This window comes from Balaenoptera ricei, chromosome 13 (genome assembly GCF_028023285.1).
Source record: "Balaenoptera ricei isolate mBalRic1 chromosome 13, mBalRic1.hap2, whole genome shotgun sequence".
Lineage (NCBI taxonomy): Eukaryota > Metazoa > Chordata > Mammalia > Artiodactyla > Balaenopteridae > Balaenoptera > Balaenoptera ricei.
The window spans coordinates 83953857-83972739 of NC_082651.1; the positions used below are offsets into that span (position 1 = coordinate 83953857).

General features: G+C 40.9%; 1 protein-coding gene across 7 annotated transcripts in view; it reads right to left on the bottom strand.

Annotated features, from left to right (window-relative positions):
• NCOA1 (nuclear receptor coactivator 1) overlaps window positions 1-13929 on the bottom strand; it is a 268347-nt gene extending 254418 nt beyond the window's left edge. For all 7 annotated transcript variants that reach the window (XM_059893497.1, XM_059893498.1, XM_059893493.1 and 4 more), the window contains exon 1: window positions 13573-13929. The gene's annotated coding sequence lies outside the window, so the exon portion shown is untranslated. The remainder of the gene's footprint in view (window positions 1-13572) is intronic.
• Window positions 13930-18883: the final 4954 nt, after the last annotated feature.

Below are 18883 nucleotides of genomic sequence, written 5' to 3' on the forward strand. Positions count from 1 at the left end.
ATAGTCATGTATTATATATGATTTATTTTTTAATTTAAAAAGGAAATAATTATTAGAATGCAATCAGAAAGAAAGCCTAAGGTCTAAAAAGTTCAGGGTTGATGACTTTAGAGTTAAATTGAGGGGAAAATAAGCCTCATGTATAAATAACGATTGGGGCTTCCTAGCCCTGCACACTTGGCCAACATTTTAACCACCACCCAAAGGTCCTTATCAAACCAAGCATTAAAAGACAAACAAAAATATGGAGGAAACAGATTTTAATTAATTAGCAATATGTTGATAAGAGGGAGGGAAAAGAGCTCTAGGGACTATAAAGAGAAATTTTATGAAATCCTCAGAGAGCAAATGGCCTTCAATAGTATCTGAAAGCCCTTTATGCCCCCTCTCACTTTTCTCACCTTATAATCTTAAGAGTATATGTAGAAATATTCTGGATCAGTTTTACTGAAGCCAAAGAATCACTTTCTACCTGTTTCAAATACCTACTCTGAAGATGGTAGCAAACCATCTAAACTAAAACAATTTATAATACCTACGCCTGAAGTAGAGACATCAGTAAAAATGTCTCCTTTAATTATCCCAAGAGCTACCATTCAACACTACAAGTTCTTCTCACAAATAAATTTAATAATAAAATCCTTATTTATACTGACACACAGAAACAATTCTTCTTTACTTCAATGACTCCAAGTAGGGCCTACCAATTCTAGTATTCATCTCTCTGAATAAAGCCGATTCTGCTACAGTGAGGCAAAGACATTTACTGCTCACTGAATATTCATTTCTTGCCCACATGCCTGGCTCCGTAAGTAGTGCCCTGTGACTTCTTTTGGCCAACGGGCTATAAGAGGAAGTGACATGGGTCACTTCAGGGCCAAAGGCCTAGTAACCAAGGAGGCTCCATGTTCAGATAATGCACCAAACATATGTACTTTATTATTCAACTACAGAACGCTTTTTTTCATATTCCATGGGATGATGCTATAAGCATCATTTCAAATCCTAGAAATTTAACTGAAATTCCATTTCCTCCAGGAAGCCTACCCAGAGCATACTCCTGGCATCATCAGTAACACACTTACATGTATACTGCAGGTAAAGAACTATGAAAAGCACTGTGGTACTGGCACATAACTAGTACAATAAATGGCCTCTACTTTCTATAATGTACAATGTGGTTGCTGAGAAAGGACATATGTCAAAACAGAAACAAATATAAATGATAATAAATAAATTTCAAGTGAGTGCTAAAAATTGTTAAGTGCTAGAGGAGTTTCCACATATCTCAGTTAGCAACTAAGTAAACTAGTTAGTTATATACTCCCTTATGACATCTTTTATATTATTTTTTAATTCATGTATGATTGAAAGCAAATGAGACTCCCTGTAAGGATCATTATCTCCCTGAAGGGCAGAAACCCTAAGGTATAACTACATCATGGTGTCCCATACTAACCATTCAAACAACAATTATCCAATAAAACTTCATCTTTTATTGAGAAGAATGTGTTGAAAAATTAAACAGAAATGTAGTATTCCTCAAGACATAAGGAATTTGTGTCTCCAGCATGGCTAAGGAGAGAGTCGAACGAACACAGGCTTTTCTGTTATCCATGGCAAGTGGAGTGCTACATTGGAAAACAAAGAGTCACCAGGTTACCCCAGACTTTTGAACATAGCCCTTAACAGCCAACTTCTTATGCTGTAGGACTACATGCTCTCCAAGCAATATCTGATTTCCAATTCAATTTCCCAAATACCCTGAAGCCAGTAAAGAGGATCCCTAGATATTATGTATGAGTATTCCAGGCACACATACAAAAAAGGCCTATTTCTCTAAGTACATTAATAAGTAGTATCATGATTTAATCAATATGACTTGCCAAACATTTTAATATCTACATGCATAAGACATTGCAGAGGACAGAATATAAACATGATCCCCTTTGCCATTCTCATACCCTAATTTGGGAGATAGGACACATGAAAACAAAAAAATTCCACAGAGTATAAAGGCAGTAAAAAGTGTCAAATTAATAATAAGGAAAATAAATATTAAAAGAGTTCAAAGAAGGAAGGGATTATTTTCTAATTTTATAATCTGAACACTTAACAAGCAAGGTGGAATCTGAGCTGAGCTTTAAAGGATAAATAGAATTTCAAGAGGTATAGACTAGGATAAGGGAGAACATTCCAAGGAAAGGAATTATAAAGGAGTGCAAACAGACAAGCCCAAGGGATGTGTTAGGGACAGTAACTGACAATTTTACTTCAAACAGTTTATTGGGGGAGACTAGTGGGAAATGAGACCAGAAAAGCAAGTTGGTACCAGACACTGGAAAGCTTTAAATGCCAGGCTAAGGAACTTTATCTTGACAATGATGAGGAGCCATTGAAGGGTTTAAACAAAGTAACACAATGAAAATCAAAATTAGGATGATCATTCCAAAACAAAATTTAGGACAGACTGAAGAAGGAACTCACTGGGGACAGTGAGACCTCCCTGGGATACTATGGCAAATATCAGGCCTAAATTAGCAATAGAATGATGACAGTGAGGAGAAAAGGAATAGATCTAAAAAAGAGCTGATAGAACTTGGAAAGTGTTTTCAGCATATGTCAAATCAGACCTTAAGGACTCTAAAAAGCTGAGATTCAGATGCTACAAAGAGGTTAAAGCCACAGGAACTGTGAATTCCAGCCTACCCAGCAGGGTCTCCCAATACTTGAATCGATGCTGGGCTCTTCTATACATATATTCATTTCCATCTCCACACTCATACAAAAGATCCACTCTTTTTCACTGGGATTTGGGGGAACAGAGGTGGGAAATGATATAGAAAAGCAGCCAAGTGACGAAGGCCAGGTAATTGTGCAACAAACAGATAGGAGCTCAAACATCTATAAAGGCCAAAGGCATTGCGATCACATCTATTGCAAAATGGAAAAACAGACTGCAAATCCAGTCATACTGCGGGTCTGAGTAATGACATCAGATATATCCATTAAACTTGGCAAGAGACTAAGACTGGATGAATGGAGTTATTGAGGTCCCAGTCCTTAACAAAAGAGATTCTTAACCTCTGGGGAGGTCATGGACCCTTTTGGGACCCTATGAATTTCTCTCCAGAGAAATGCACAGACTCATAGAATTTTGCATATACATAACTTCAGAATGTTCACAGACACGCCCCGCAGAGCCTATCTAGAGACTCTCAGTCCATGAACTCCAAGGGTTCTTACTTAAAAACCCGTCCTAAGCTTGGTGATTAAGAACTGATTATCTGTTGTAACAAGCATGTTGACTGGAAATGATGTGACTTAATAGGGCACGTACAATTATTAGTGTGTTCTATGTAATATTAATTGTATATGTTACACAATGGGTATCTATGTGGTAAAGAATGGTATGTATGGTGAACTAATTATCTATTATGCAACATTAATAGTTTAATGGACATGCTTATGTGCATGGGGTAAATAATGTATGATTATACACAGTATGTATTATGTACGATAAAGCACGTATGTGTGAGTACATTATGACTGGGTAGATCACCGAATGCACAAAATACATAGCAATGGGATAATTTAGAATATATTCTTAATACTAGCATAGCACATGATAATGTTTCACTGTTCGTGTGTAATTTTTCAAGGAGTAGTTTAAGTAGAATTTCAGCTTTGGGTGCTGGTGCTGGAGCTTCTTTTGAGTCTTAGGGAGAAGTGTTATCCTCCTTTCCTGATTTATAAGACCGGAGTAATAAATATATTACAGAGAAAAAAAAAAAATCCTTCCTACAAAACAGTGGTAACTATTCTTATCATATACCCCACGGCTAAAAAGGTTTTGAATAAGAAGCCATATATGTACATTTATTTATAATTTATATACATTGCCCACTAGACCAATAAATTATGTGCCTTATAAAGCATACACAAAAATGGATATGTAAAAGAATGACATTTATTATAATAAAATAAACAGTTTTTAAACATTTAATATACCTATTGATGACACGGCTTTATGCTCTCCCTAATAAATATTGTTTTTAATACTACCACCATTTTTGGTGACAGTAATGTGATGAACACTATTATTTTTAAATTTTGCTTTCATATTTTGTAATATAGCAACTTAAAAGTCTGGTTCTAAATTCAGTTCATTTTTATAATAAGTAACTCTTTTATTTGGTTTTAATGGTTATCATAGCCAAAAAACATACTTCACAAAGATGAGTATAACCAAAGGGAAGAACTGCATCACTTGCTGCACTGAATAAAACATGAATTTCAATTTTCAATCCTCTTCACCATTTATGCAAAAGTTTTTGCTAAAATTCAGACAGTGCATTTCCATATTTCCTGATGACAATCAGTTGTTCTTACTAACTCATCAGATAGTATTGCCTTTTTTATATTTTCAGTAGATGGGCCCAAAACCACTAAAACGCCTCTCTTACAAGGTCTTTATACAGGTTAGAAAATTTGGTTTTCAAGTTCAAGTGTACATATACAAACATTCTTAAAGTTTTAACATCATTTTCAGCAATTAAATCCAATAATGATGGAAATAGTCCCAAATATACATTTTCAATAACCTCTCTCCGAAACATTGAATTTTATTTTGTTTTGAAAGGTAGTTACTTTTTGAGTCACTGTTAAGAATTTACCATCATCCCAAAGGGACAGATTTAGTGGGTTTATTTTCATAAATATCTGCTAGGTAGTATACTACTCACAGACACTTGTCAGAGGAAAATGTCAGCAAATTTTGGACATTTGTATTTTTGTGAAAGAAAAATTAATAAGTCATCTTTAAATTAGACAATTCTTAAGTCCTTTACCTCAAGATGACCAGTTAACCTGTATGAAATATTTTATAAAAAATCTGCTTGGTGACTCCTTATTGCAATACAATATATGTTTAGTCTACTATTTAAAATAATAAATCTAAAAAAGCAATTACCCAGGCTCCTATAAACTGTAAAACATCACAGCAGACTGAAAGTAAGAAACTTTCTAACACACCTCTAATATTTCTCTGATAATTTTATGTAAACCCTACTGTAGAGACCACTGTTCTAAATGTGCCTGGGCTCCCAAGGGTCAAAGCTCTCCATGAGTCCCTTCCAACCAATTTCCCTGGCATGCTATGGACGTTCAAAGGAGTTATCTTTAAAGGTACTCTAATTATATTGTATCCATCTCTGAATTACTACCAGTTGGCAAAAGACACAACTGCAGTACATTCTATGACATCAGCTGTCTTCAACACTGTTCCCTCAGTGTAATGTTGGTTAGCAATTCAGTCAAATAATAGACAGGGCTGGAACAAGGTCCAAGACTCTTCATGACATATCCTGCCTTAAATCCTTTTTGGAACATGGCAGGGCATAAATAAATCAGTAAAATAAATCATGAAATATATTGAGAGCCAGGGGCTTTCAACTTGTATGACCAATCTAACTTATAGAGTGACACATATTTACATAAGGATGACATTTTTACACTTGAAAAACAAGTCCACTGCATCATCTTAAGAATTCCAAATGATAACATACTGCTTAAAGAAATAGCTACTGCTTTAAAAAAAAATTTTTTTTAATTTTTAAAAGCATAAGACAGTGAAAAAGATTTTGTACTAACTTCCATCAAGAAAAAAAAAGTATGTTCTCAAATATACATAAAAATGCGTAAGTTCCCAGTGTGGTAAGCCTTACAGATGGAATCATTTCAAAAACTATGAAAATATAAGATTTGGGGTGTAAAACCCGTCAAAAAAAGATCCACATAGATTTGGAAAACTGGCACTTCTCATTTTCATCCAGATCTACAAACTTCACCGTTCCTCACCACCTCCCTCCATTAAAATCATTCAATGTCTTACAACTGCACCTAGAACATCTGGTTCCCTCTCCCACTTCAGCTGGTGCCACCCTCCCGCTTGCACTTTCCCCCTTTATGATTCCCAAAATAACCCCAAGCATCTCTGTCCTTTCATCTTTGCTATTTAATCTTCCTGAATATACTGCTCTCCTCCCCCTCACTCACACAGAAATCATCCTCTGCCTTCAATGTTCCTGTCCACCACGAAGTCCACCACGAAACTTGCCCCTATCCCTTTCAAATGAAAATAATTGCTCACTCTCCTGATTCCTCAAAGTACTATTTCAGTACCTCTCTCATAGCACTCATCACATTTAATTAGTAATATAGGTATCTGTGTGTAGTTTTATCACCTCTCTTAGGTCATAATCTCCTTACGGACAGGATCTATATCTTATCATTTAACTTCCCTATCTTTTAACAACACAGCACCTTGAACAAAGTAGGTACTCATATAACTATGTCTTGAATGAATGATGAGTGGCTACTTAGAAATTCAATTACAGACTTCCTGTACCACCTGGAATGAAGAGGGAGGTAGGAATTAGACTTTGTAGAACAAATATCTTTTCCCTGGTTTCCTCCAAACAAACTCGGCAAAGTAAAGCCAGTATTACACATACAGGTACTTTCAAAAGGCAAGGACATTTCATCCTTCAACTATCTGGTCCAATATGGCATGATATCTGTATATATACAAACATACACTCACAATAGAATATCCTCTACTGTTAAACAACCGAATCTATGCTTGATAATAAAAGCATGTAAATGTTTTAACCATATAAGCAAACTAAAAATGCAAGATGTAATATATTAAAGCTATAAGAATAACACCAACCATTCAAAATACAAGTGGAAACACAGAGAATGACCAAGCAATTTATTCCAAATGAAAAAAATACCCTAAGCTTTAGCTATTTAAATACTAACAAAACATGAGAGGCAGAATTTTATTGCTAAGAATCCAAACCAACCATTCAAAGATAAGCTTACCTAGACAGAAGCACCAAAGAATCAACATTACTAAAGTACAAAGGTGAGATCAGAAACAGCACAAAAATCTTAAAGTGATACTTTCATTAAGTAACTGGTACACTGGCTCCTGGATCATCAGAAAGCAATGGAGATGGCAGCAGTCTCTACTGCACATGTAGACAACAGAACGGAGTCCAGAAAGTAACAGAGGGCTACAGTGTGGCCAAGTGTGGGGAGCACCTTGGAGAGAAGCCAATTTAGAGGTATGCTCGTGATTTCAGGTCAGAAGACCTGGACTCAAATGTCATCCCTAATACCTACAAGCTGTGCAATCTTATACCAGCCACTTAACTTCCCTGAGCTGCCTTTCCTTGTTTATAAAATGTAACATATAGAGCAAGCACAGTACCTGAGTACACTGTGTCTCGGAGACAGTCCTCAATAAATATTTGCTGACTCTGAATGAGGGCCATACAAGAAAAGCAAACATTTCTCTCCAGGCACTTTTGTACTTTTTGAGACAGCAGCCTTAATTAATTCCTGATTAATACCTTATTACAATATTTGACAATTTTTGGCCAAAAGCCAAAAATATGCCTTTCCTACTAGCTTACACGTTACTCAAAATCTTACTAAAATTCTTAAAATTTTAAATCTCTTTGTAATAACTTTCAAATACAATAAGTAACTATCATAAAGAAGACTGGGAGCCAAATACCTGGGTTCTTGCCCAAGTAAAGACACTAACTATGTGGCCCATGAAAATTACTATATTTGTCTGGCCTTAGTCTTCTCATCTATAATATTAACAAGGTTGTTCCAAATTACCATTAAGGGCCCTTTGCTCTAAACGTTGTGGTTCATGCCATCTCGAGGATTTTCTAATCTAATTAGGAAAGCCAATTCAACATACACTAAAAAGAGAAACTCTTTCAAAAAAAAAAAAAAAAAAGAAGGAAAGGAAGAAATTTATTATACAGAACAAACTGATCCTTAAAAAGCTAAAAATAGAACTACCATATGACCCAGCAATCCCACTCCTGGGCATATACCCAGAGAAAACCATAATTCAAAAAGATACATGCACCCCAATGTTCACTGCAGCACTATATACATTAGCCAGGACATGGAGGCAACCTAAATGTCCATCAACAGAGGAATGAATAAAGAAGATGTGGTACATATATACAATGGAATATTACTCAGCCATAAAAAGGAACGAAATTGTGTCATTTGCAGAGACGTGCATGGACCTAGAAGACTGTCATAGAGTGCAGTAAGTCAGAAAGAGAAAAACAAATATCATATATTAATGCATATATGTGGAATCTAGAAAAATGGTATAGATGACCTTATTTGCAAAGCAGAAATAGAGACACAGATGTAAAGAATAAATGTATGGATACCAAGGAGGAAGGGGTGGGGTGGTGAACTGGGAGACTGGGATTGACATATATACACTACTATGTATAAAACAGACAAGTAATGAGAACCTACTGTATAGCACATGGAACTCTACTCAGTGTTCTGTGGTGACCTAACTGGGAAGGAAATACAAAAAAGAGGGGATATATGTATACGTATGGCTGATTCACTTTGTTGTACAGCAGAAACTGACACAGCAGTGTAAAGCAACTATACTCCAATACAAAAAATTTTTTTAATTTAAATGAAAAAAAAAAAGAACAAACTGGGTAATCGATGCTAAAGGAGTGTGATAAAAATCAAGCTTTCTAGAGAACATACCAGCTCTGACTGTTTTTGAAGGTTAAGTGATAAAGGAAAAAGGAATACAATTTAAATAAAGAAACGAAACATGTAAAATCAAAGAAGCAAGATATCTACAAGTGATTATAATACTTTCTTCACTTGTGTAGCACTTTACAGTTTACAAAGCATTTCTGCACATGCCATCTGCAGCAAATTTTCTGGAATGAGAAATACAAGAACAGTTTAAGTGATTTACATTTGATAAATTTTTCCACAGAGAGTCTCCACTAAAAACAATAACATCAAAAAATATTTCAGCAAAGAATTTTTTCAACATTTATATGTAGGATGAATTAGAGAGGCAAATGCATGCAGGCAAACAGCTATAAACCTACAAATCATAGAATTTCAGCACAAGAAGAAATGTGAATTCAGACCAATATGCTCATCTGATGATAAAGAAACTCAGGCCCACAGAGTTCATGTGATGCTAGTTACTCCATGTGCAAAATGACAGGGGGACCAGACTGTAGAGGCAGAAATAAAGGGGGAAATCCAAGAAATTGCAAAGAAAAGAATCAGATAATCTGATGATGGATTAGGCAGTGATGTGTTTAGGTTATGGAAATGTAGAAAACATTATTAAAGTCTTAACTACCTGCCCATCATTATGCTAGACATATCTTGTTATTTAATATAATAAGTTAATTTAAAGGTCACAACAATATGAGTTTAAGTACATTATTCCAATTTTAAGCACGAAAACCTGAGGTTTACTGTGGTTAAATAACTAGCCCAAGGTTACATCTACTAAGTAAAAGAGCCAGGGCACCATTCCTGTGTCTGAAGTCAAACATCCATTCTCAAAAGAAGCTTAAAAACTGCCTCAAAATTACAGGCAAAAATGAAGTATCACTCTGGAAGCATTGGATAAAACCAGTGTTATTAGACTTCTGGCCCTGTTAATAGGTGTATTTCACTTCTGTGCTTGCACCTATTGTTATGGATCTCATCTGTCTGTTCCCAGTGGTCAGGTCCAGGACTTCTCAGTAAAGCCCAACTTCCCACCGTCCACATTGAAACATACCCATGGGGAGAGATTAGATCAAAATATATCTAAGATGAGGGTGACTAGACTGATTAATGTGAAGTCTTCTACAACTCCTCCAGTGACTATAGCTTCTGTTTTGGCATAAGCTATTTATCTTCAAAATATGATAACTATACTAAGCTTTTCTAAAAGCCTGTCATTTCAAGAAGCCTCAAAAATACTGTGTTGCAGATGGGGGAATGGGGGAGGAAGCATGGATTCAACAACCAACTCTACTTGCATTTCTAGAACTGGACTTAAATGTTGGTGTCAGTGTTTTGTAATAATTCTTCTTATTCAACCATGTATCTTGCAGAAATATAAAACAATAATTTATGTTAATCCAAGTACTGTGCACCCACAAAACATCATCTGGAATTCAACTAAAGGAAAAAACCTGCACCTCCTCCTTAAACTAAGCAACCAAGAATGGTACACAGTTACCACTAGGCCATTTTATGACCTCTGACCCCGTATGTTGAGAGAGAGGCACAAAGTCTAAGTAAAACACAAAGAAGAGAGAAAGAAAGGCTTGAAATGACTAGACCTCACCTCCAATGGTAAGAAAAAAGGTTAGAGACCATAAGGTCCATCCTTAGTGACCAATAACCAAGAGCTAAGCTACTGGTTAACCTGGGAGAGAAGCAATGAAGAAGTCCTTTTCTACAGTCTAGTCTGTCCAACTCATAGGAAAGTCGTACAAGGTGGGGAGAAATTTGTATGGTTCTGCAGCCCAAGACTGGATATAGCGCTCTGTCATTCAACTCCTGAAACACATGCACTTCATCCAATCCCACACTCTTCTGCACCCGATATTTGGAAGTAATGTAAAAAGGAGCCCACCACATGTTTTTGGACCTATGCTAGGAAAGCAGCTGATGGCCCTCTGAGAATTCCTGTGATTATCATAGGCAGAAAGTAAAAATCACTGCCAAGACAATAATGAGAATCCTGGGGATCTCCTCGCCCCATGACTTAAGAAGATTCTACTCGGTGGTGTGTGCTGTGTTTACCTCCCATACTTGCCCTAAAATGAAAGCTATTTTAGGCCATATGGTTTAAGACCAACCAACCCCAAAAGATATGCAACATATTCAAGCAATGTGGAGCCCTTGGGGGATAGGGCAATAAAGACAAACTTAAGTAAGGAACAAAGGTAGTATGTAAGAGAAGTTATGGTGAAATCGATGAGGACAGAGAAGAGATGTGCTTTAAAAAGAATTATAAACCATACTCTGATATACAGTCCAATAGAGAAAAGATTTTCAAAGAATGTCCAATATCCTTTCTTCCCCGCTCCACCTTTCAGCACCTCTATACCACCCTCATCATTTACTCAACATTTAGTCCTGGTGAACACCCATCACTGGATTAGCAGGATCAACAGTACATGCAGAGAACATTCCATCCTGGGAGCAACATCTTTAAATTATTTAGGCTTGTTTAGCACCCTTCCGTATAGAGTAAAAGCATGAAATTTTGCCAGTGCTTTCACAATATACACCAGTCAGCACCATAGCAACCCAATCCTCTGCCCACCAAAAGATTAACACATACAAAGAAAACAGGAAATTCAACAAAAATTAAAGTTTGACCCTGGACTCCCTCAACAGTTAAATTGTCTTAAATAGTGGCAGTATCTTTATACCACACCCACTTCATGCTACCCTTACAGCTTCCTGGCATAAGCAAGTTCTTGGTATTATACAAACTGCTGCTTCTGTTTCCAGCCCAGATTTCTAGAAATGAAACCCTGGAATTGAAGGAGAAAGAAAAACAAATGTTGGCAGAAAGAGGGAGGAAAATGCATTGTCTATATAATCCCAGTTTAAGTGGAACAATCACCATTAGTTCCATCAAGCACTTTTTTTCAATAAAACCACTTACCAAAAATGCAGATCTAAAATACTCCCTTGGCTTAAACCACACAAAAAGTAATTTAAAAGACACAATCCTACAGATTTTCTCAGAAGGAAATGAGAAAAAGATCAACTATAAACTATGTAAAATTCAAATTCTGCACCTTAAAAATCAAACTTCATTGTGAGTTAAATAAATGAAATAAATAATCAGTGCAAAATGTTTACAAAAATCAAACCAAATGCCTGTTCTTATAAGCAGCATCCCTGCATTTTCTCTCCAAACCATATATTCCCTATTCAGGCCCCCTTTTTGATCCATTGTTCCCAAAGGATAAAATCTGAATAAGAAATAGGGGGAAACCATTTCCAACGCTAGTTCACAAAACCAAATTAGACCCTTCCACAGAGTACAGGAGATAAAAAAGAAACACTTGCAGTTGCATCTGTTTATGACATAGTTCAAGGAATGCCCATTTATTAAGCTGAATCAAACCTCACTGCTACTTTTAACCCAAAACTATTTCTAGTTCAAGAGCCAAAAGACCCAAGCAAACACTTTCTTTTTATATTATTCTCAACATGAAATCTGACCCCCTTCCTACTACATCACAGCTTCTGTGAAACAAGCTGAGAGGCCTCTTTGGCCAACTTTTTTTTTTTTTTTTTTTTTGAGACTAACCTTCAACCAATTCCAAAATTGAAGACAAACCTCAAACAAATTTAACCCCTGAACTCCATCCCTTCAGCTGTACAGTATAATCTAAGCTTCACCGCAGCAATGTTTTACACAGACACTTGAAGATTTCTTAATCACTGAAGTGAAAGCCTCAGCCCTCACAAATCATCGCCACAGAGATTACTCTTGGCATCAACAGAGGGTGCTGGGACTGCAATTCACTCCAGAACCCTTCATTCACCACCATCATGCTCAGCATTAAAAATTCACCGTCTCAAAAGAAAAAAATGTCACCTTCTCCACAAGGACACCTGCCTCTTCAACACCTACAGTGAACGAAGAGAGCCCAGCCTGAAAGGCTAAAAGATCCTCCAGCTTCAAGTTTTCCTCCCCACCAAACTGCAGCCACAGCAGCACGGACTCTCCTTGTCACACATACAGGCTTTATTGTCAAACCCTCCGTCTCCCTCTAACATCGTCAACCGAGGCAGTGTCTAGTCTATGGGAGTGACTGCTTTAAAAACAGAAAACAAAAAACAACACAGCTGGGTAGTAAGAGCAGGGACCCTGGTGTCCGGTTTCTCCATTTCTCTTCCAAGCGACTAGGGAATGGCTCGAGTTCTGTCGCTGACCATTAACCCATCCCACCTCTCAGTCTTCCAGCCAACATGTTTGCTCCCCTTCCTAAATCCTTTCAGCAGAATCCGACGAAGGGGACCAAACCCTAAACATAACAAGAAAATCTCACTTATCCATCCCGTTTCTGCCTCCGAAATCCCTCGTCTGGAGAAGGGTAAAGCAAGTGCGCGGGGGTAAACAGAAGCGCCGTCGGAGGCTGCGCTTACAAGAAGGCTCGCCACGGTCATCCCCATTTCGCAGTCCCGGCAAGCGAGACTCTGAGAGGTTACCGGGCTTGCCAAGGTCACCGCGCTCGCCGGGGCCGAGGGGCGCCCGCGCCGACTTCCGGCTCCCCCTCTCGGCGGCGGGGAGCGCCCGCGGGCTCGGGGCGCCTCTCCCCACGCCGGGCCGGCGGCCGCGAGCCTCGCGCACCCTCCGCGGATGCTCGCCCCGTCCGCTCTAACTAGGGCAACTGGGAAACGGGGCAGGGAAGTCGCTGCTGCAGCAGTTTCCATCCGCGGCACAGCCCCCAGCTGGTGCCCGTGACAGCTGCGACCTCCGCCCCCTCCAGCCGCGCGAGGCCGAGGGAGAAGTCGGGGAAAGTGGGAGGGGGAACGGAGCGGAGAGAAAGGAGAACGGCGGGCGGAGGGGCACCAGCTGCTCCCGCCCCCTAGGGCCTCGGCGGCCGCGCGGCTCGTGACAGCTGCACCCACCGGGAGGCTCGGCGCCCGCCGCCTGCCACTCACCTGCCGCCGCCGCCTCTGGGCCGCGCTGACGGGCGCCGCGCTCGCCCGCGACCGTGGCAGCGCCGCCGCGGCCTCCGCCGCTGCTCGGGCCGGGAGCCCGCCGCCGCCGCCGCGGCTCTCCGGCCCCCTCCTCCGGAGCAGGAGTCCCCCCGCAGGGGGATGCAGAACGGACCGGGCGCAGGCTGCACTCGAGGGAGCAGCAGGGAACAGGGCAGTCGAGGCGCTCGAGGCCGCGGTCCAGCCGTCTGAGGGGAAGGCTCAGAGAATCGCTTCAGATTCCCGCTCGCCTGGCCTGAAAAACAGGCATTTCAGGCGCTCTCCGCGGCCGCCATGTTCTCCTCCTCCTCCTCAGCTACCGCCGCCGCCGCCGCCGCCGCCGCCGCCACCGCCCCCCGCTCGCGGCCCCGCCCCCTCCGCGCCCCGCCCAGCCCCGCCCCGCCCCGCCCCGCCCCGCCGGCTCCCGGCCGCCCCGCCCACTTCCCGCCGTCCTGCCCTCTGCGCTGCCCGTGCGCCCTCCGGCCGGCCGGGCTACCGCGACCCGGTGCCCGGGAGCTCCGACGGCGCTCCGGGGGCAGCCAGTTCCCCGCCCGCCGGGCAGCGAAACGAGGAGCTGCCCCGCGCCCTCTGCCGGCTGCAGGCCCGAGGGAGGGCTGCCGCGGTCCCGCCCCGGCCCGCGTCCTAACGAAGTGTGGGAAAGGAGGCCCTAACTCTTCCCCTCCCCTCGGGGCGTTCCTATGACTGCTGCCGGGAAGCCGCCTCGAACCCCAGGGTGCTTTCAGCTAGGCCGCCCGGCCTGCAGCCTCCCGCTGGCCTGATCTGTCCGGGAAGGTGTGGAGCGGCGAGGGACGCAGTAGACCCGGGTGGAGTGGGTTCTGGCCTGTCCCTCCGCTAATTTCTTGTATTACTTTGAGCGAGACACATCCGCAGCCCTTTATTCTGTAAAACTGGGAGTTGGTTGCCTAGATGATTTCACAGGCTATTAGATAAGGGAAAAGAAAGATCATCTGCCCCCTTCGTTTTACAGATGAAAAGATCTGACTGACGCGTCTGGCTCTGCAGTTCCATGAATTACCCAAAATGTTTGTCATTGACAGAGCTTTCCCCTCAAGGGGGCCCACACCTTTCTTCTTTTCTACTCGCTTTTTAAATTTTATAATGGAAGTGCTACTTCCAAAAGTAGAGTGTTCCTTGTCACTAGAGGAATCAAACAGCGGCTGAACAGGCTTTCCGAGCCTTATCTGGAAAGCATCCCTCATTCCAAAGGCTGGCAATATAATACCTATCTCTCTCCCCGGGTTGTCCTAAGGATGAATGAGTCGCTGGCTGCAGAGGTGCTTTGTAAAGCAGACAGCTATCCTTTCCTGCACTCTTATTCCCAGGTAGCTGTCTGCACCTACCTCAATCCCGTCCTGTTGTTGTCTCTCAGTGTTTTCTGCTCTAGAGCAACCTGTAGAAATCTTTAAGCTCTTCACACTCCTTCTCCTAACTGAAACCTGACCTTGCCTTGAAAACACCAACCTCCCTGGCACCTCTCTGAGTCAGTGAGCAACTTCTTCCAGAGGCATGTACTCCATCCTGCCATCATTCACTGCCATACCCTAGATCAGGGGTCCCCAAACCCCAGGCTGTGGACCAGTACCGGTCGAGGCCTGTTAGGAACTGGGCCGCGCAGCAGGAGGTGAGCAGCAGGCAAGCGAGCAAAGCTTCATCTGCTGCTCCCCATAGCCCACATTACCCCCTGAACCATCCCCCGCACCCTCTGTGGAAAAATTGTCTTCCACGAAACTGGTCCCTGGTGCCAAAAAGGTTGGGGACTGCTCATCATCCTATTCCTGGCCTGCTCATAAACCAACCTTTAGTCCACACCCCACATTCATCATATATTCGTTCATTCAGGGACTTCCCCAGTGGCGCAGTGGTTAGGAATCCGCCTGCCAATGCAGGGGACATGGGTTCGAGCCCTGGTCCGGGAAGATCCCACGTGCTGCGCAGCAACCAAGCCTGTGCACCACAACTACTAAGCCTGCACTCTAGAGCCCGCGAGCCAGTACTACTGAGCCCGCATGCCACAACTAATGAAGCCCGCACGCCTAGAGCCTGTGCTCCGCAAGAAGAGAAGCCACCGCAATGAGAAGCCCGCGCACCACAACGAAGAGTAGCCCCGGCTCACCACAACTAGAGAAAGCCCATGCGGAGCAATGAAGACTCAATGCAGCCAAAAATAAAAACAAACAAACAAACAAAAAAACTATATATTCATTCATTTGATTCTTATTACTGGAGCCCTAGGTGCATTTGATTAGCTCTTGCCCTCACCTAGTTTAGCAGGACATCTAGCCATCTACAGAGTCCCCATCCCCAATAATCACTGAAAATACCCAGAGCTATGTATCTCTCAATCGCCAGGTTAATCCCCTTCTGTAGGACATACCTCCCAGTCTAGTCCAGTCTGGACTGTATGAAGAGGCCTACAAACATACCACATGTGTAGGTAACGCTGTCTCCTGTCGGGGCTACACTCTGGCCACTGCTGATTGCCAGGTCCAGTAGATACTTCAAACCCCCACCCCATTAGATGGCCTTCCTACAGCGCTTTATACTGTGAAGTCCTGCTTTTTGAAACTGTCCTCCCCTCCCCTGTCTTCTACATCATTCTCTTCTCTCTTTGCGTGTTTTCTGAACTTCCCTTCCCTAGCACTTTTCTTTGCTGTTCCTTTCCCAAAGAACCATGTAATGTTGGTATCCTCAAGGTTTGATTTTTTTTCCCACCTCTCCTCTCACTTAGATTGACTTGGTTTTGTTTCCATGGCTTCAACTGTTAATAACACCTGCATCTCCCTCTCCCAGCCCCCACCCCTACCCCACTCTGCAGCCCGGTGTCTTAATTAACTTTTAAACATCCTCAGGACAGGCAGTGCTGAGATTTTGTTGGATGATGAGTGGAACTTAAGGTATTATTTATCTTGCCATCCATGGACACTAAAGAAAGGACTTTTCTAGGGTGAGACTCCTTCATAAGTAAGGCCCTTTGACTTCTCTTTCCTCTACGTTTATAATCACTTGCCAAAACAGTTGTAACCCACTTTTTACTTCTTTTTTTATTGTGTTAAAATACAGATAAAATTTACCACCTTAACCATTATTAAATATGCAGTTCAGTGGATTAAATACATTCACACTGTTGGGCAGCCATCAGCACCATCCATACCCATAACTCTTTTCATCTTGTAAACTGAAAATCCTTACCTACTGAACACTAACTCCCCATTCTCCCCTTCCCTGGCAAGCACCATTCTATTTTGTCTCTATGATTTTGACTACTCTTAAGTACCTCAAATAAGTGAATCACACAGTATTTGTCCTTTTATTTCACTTAGCATAATGTCCTCAAAGTTCATCCATGTTGTAGCATATTGCAGAATTTCCTTTTTTAAGGCTGAATAACATTCCATCATATGTATGTACCACATTTTGCTTATCCACTCATCTGTCAGTGGACACTTGGGTTGCTTCTACATTTTAGCTATTGTGAATAGTGCTGCTATGAACATATGTGTACAGATATCTCTTTGAGACCCTGCTTTCAATTCTTTTGGGTATATACCCAGAAGTGGAATTGCTGGGTCATATGGTAATTCTATGTTTAACTTTTTGAGGAACCTCCATACTATTTTCCACAGCAGCTATACCATGTTACATTCCCACAACAGTGCACAAGTTTTCCAATTTCCTCACATCCTTGCCAACTCTAGTTGTTTTCTGTTTTTTTTATAGTAGCCATCCTAATGGGTGTAAGGTGGTATTCCCTTGTAGCTTTGATTTGCATTTCCCTAATGACTAGCGATGTTGAGCATCTTTTCATGTGCTCATAACCCACATTTCTCTTTCCCAGTTGGTCTCTTCTCTCGTCATTTCAACACCTCTCTGGCTCCATCTACGTTTCCTAAACAGGCCCACTTCCTTAACTCCAACCAACCCCTACCCCCAGGAGCCATTAATATAGGGGCAAAAGATGTGTTAGTTAGATTTGCTTCCTGAACCCCACACAGCCTCTTTGAAATCCATTTACTTTACCTACTTAAGCAAAAGTTCCTTTACTCCCAAAGTACAATGCCAATCAACAAGTAGGACTGACTTCAATTAAATAAAACTGTTTTGAAGAGATTTCTTAAATGACAATGTAAGACAACATTTAACTTTTATAGCCCAAACAGGTCTGGTTTCAGTCAGGTCCTACTGACCTCATACTTTAATATTAATCCTTTGGTGGAACAGAAACATGGTAGTTACATGACCAGGATCTATAACATACCTGTTGAATTTTCTCCAAAGCATAATAGATTCCTAGTTGTATAAAACGTCTGGCTAGTATACATGAACTCACTCCACTTGCTGAGACAAGAACTGATTTAACATTGACACTTTTTTTCAAATAGTTTTTTTGTTTTGATTCATAAAATAACCAAACAATAAAGAAAAGTATAAAGAGGTAAAACAAACAAACTCTATTGAGCCAGAAAAAAAAAAAAATGAACACCTTTTCACATATTGACTATGTGTATTTGCACATATAAATACAGTATGATATTCAATTTTGCATAATAGACACACTATACATGCTCATAGATAATCTGGTGTCTTTTACTATACAATATATTTTCATCATTAAAGTGGCTGAATAGTCTTGCCTTGTATGTTTCTTTAGCCATTTAATTAACCGATCCCTTACTGGGAAATGTTTACATTGTTTTTATTTTCTTGTTTGTGTGTTTGTTTTCATAAATAATGCTATAATTCTAATGCATGCTCCTGTGCAGGGTTTGAAAATTATTTTCTTAGGTTAAATTCGTACAAGATTCATTGCTGGCTCAAAGGGTACATGTTTAATTTTTTTTTTAACTACATATTTGCCAAATTGACCTCCAGAAAAATTGTTCCAATCTACGGTCCTATCTACCTTGCATGAGCCTGCCACTTCCCCACAGAAAGAATTTTGTCAATTTTCCTTTGAATAGTCTTTTATTTCTACATTTGCTTGAATTATGGACATTAAGAAAGTTAGGTTTAGAGTTAGGCAAACTGGGGTTTGAAATGGCTCTGCCACTGACTAGCGGTGTGACCCTGAACAAATCCCTTTAACACCTCCAAGCCTCAGTGTCCTCATCTGTAAAATAGGATGCTAGCAAAGGATTATTGCAAAGATTGAATGAAATAATGTATGCAAAGCACTCAGTAGTGTTTAGTTCGCTACTTAGGATTGCCCGTGAAAAAGTAAAAATTAGCTCAAACTAAGAAGGTAAAAATCTGACCG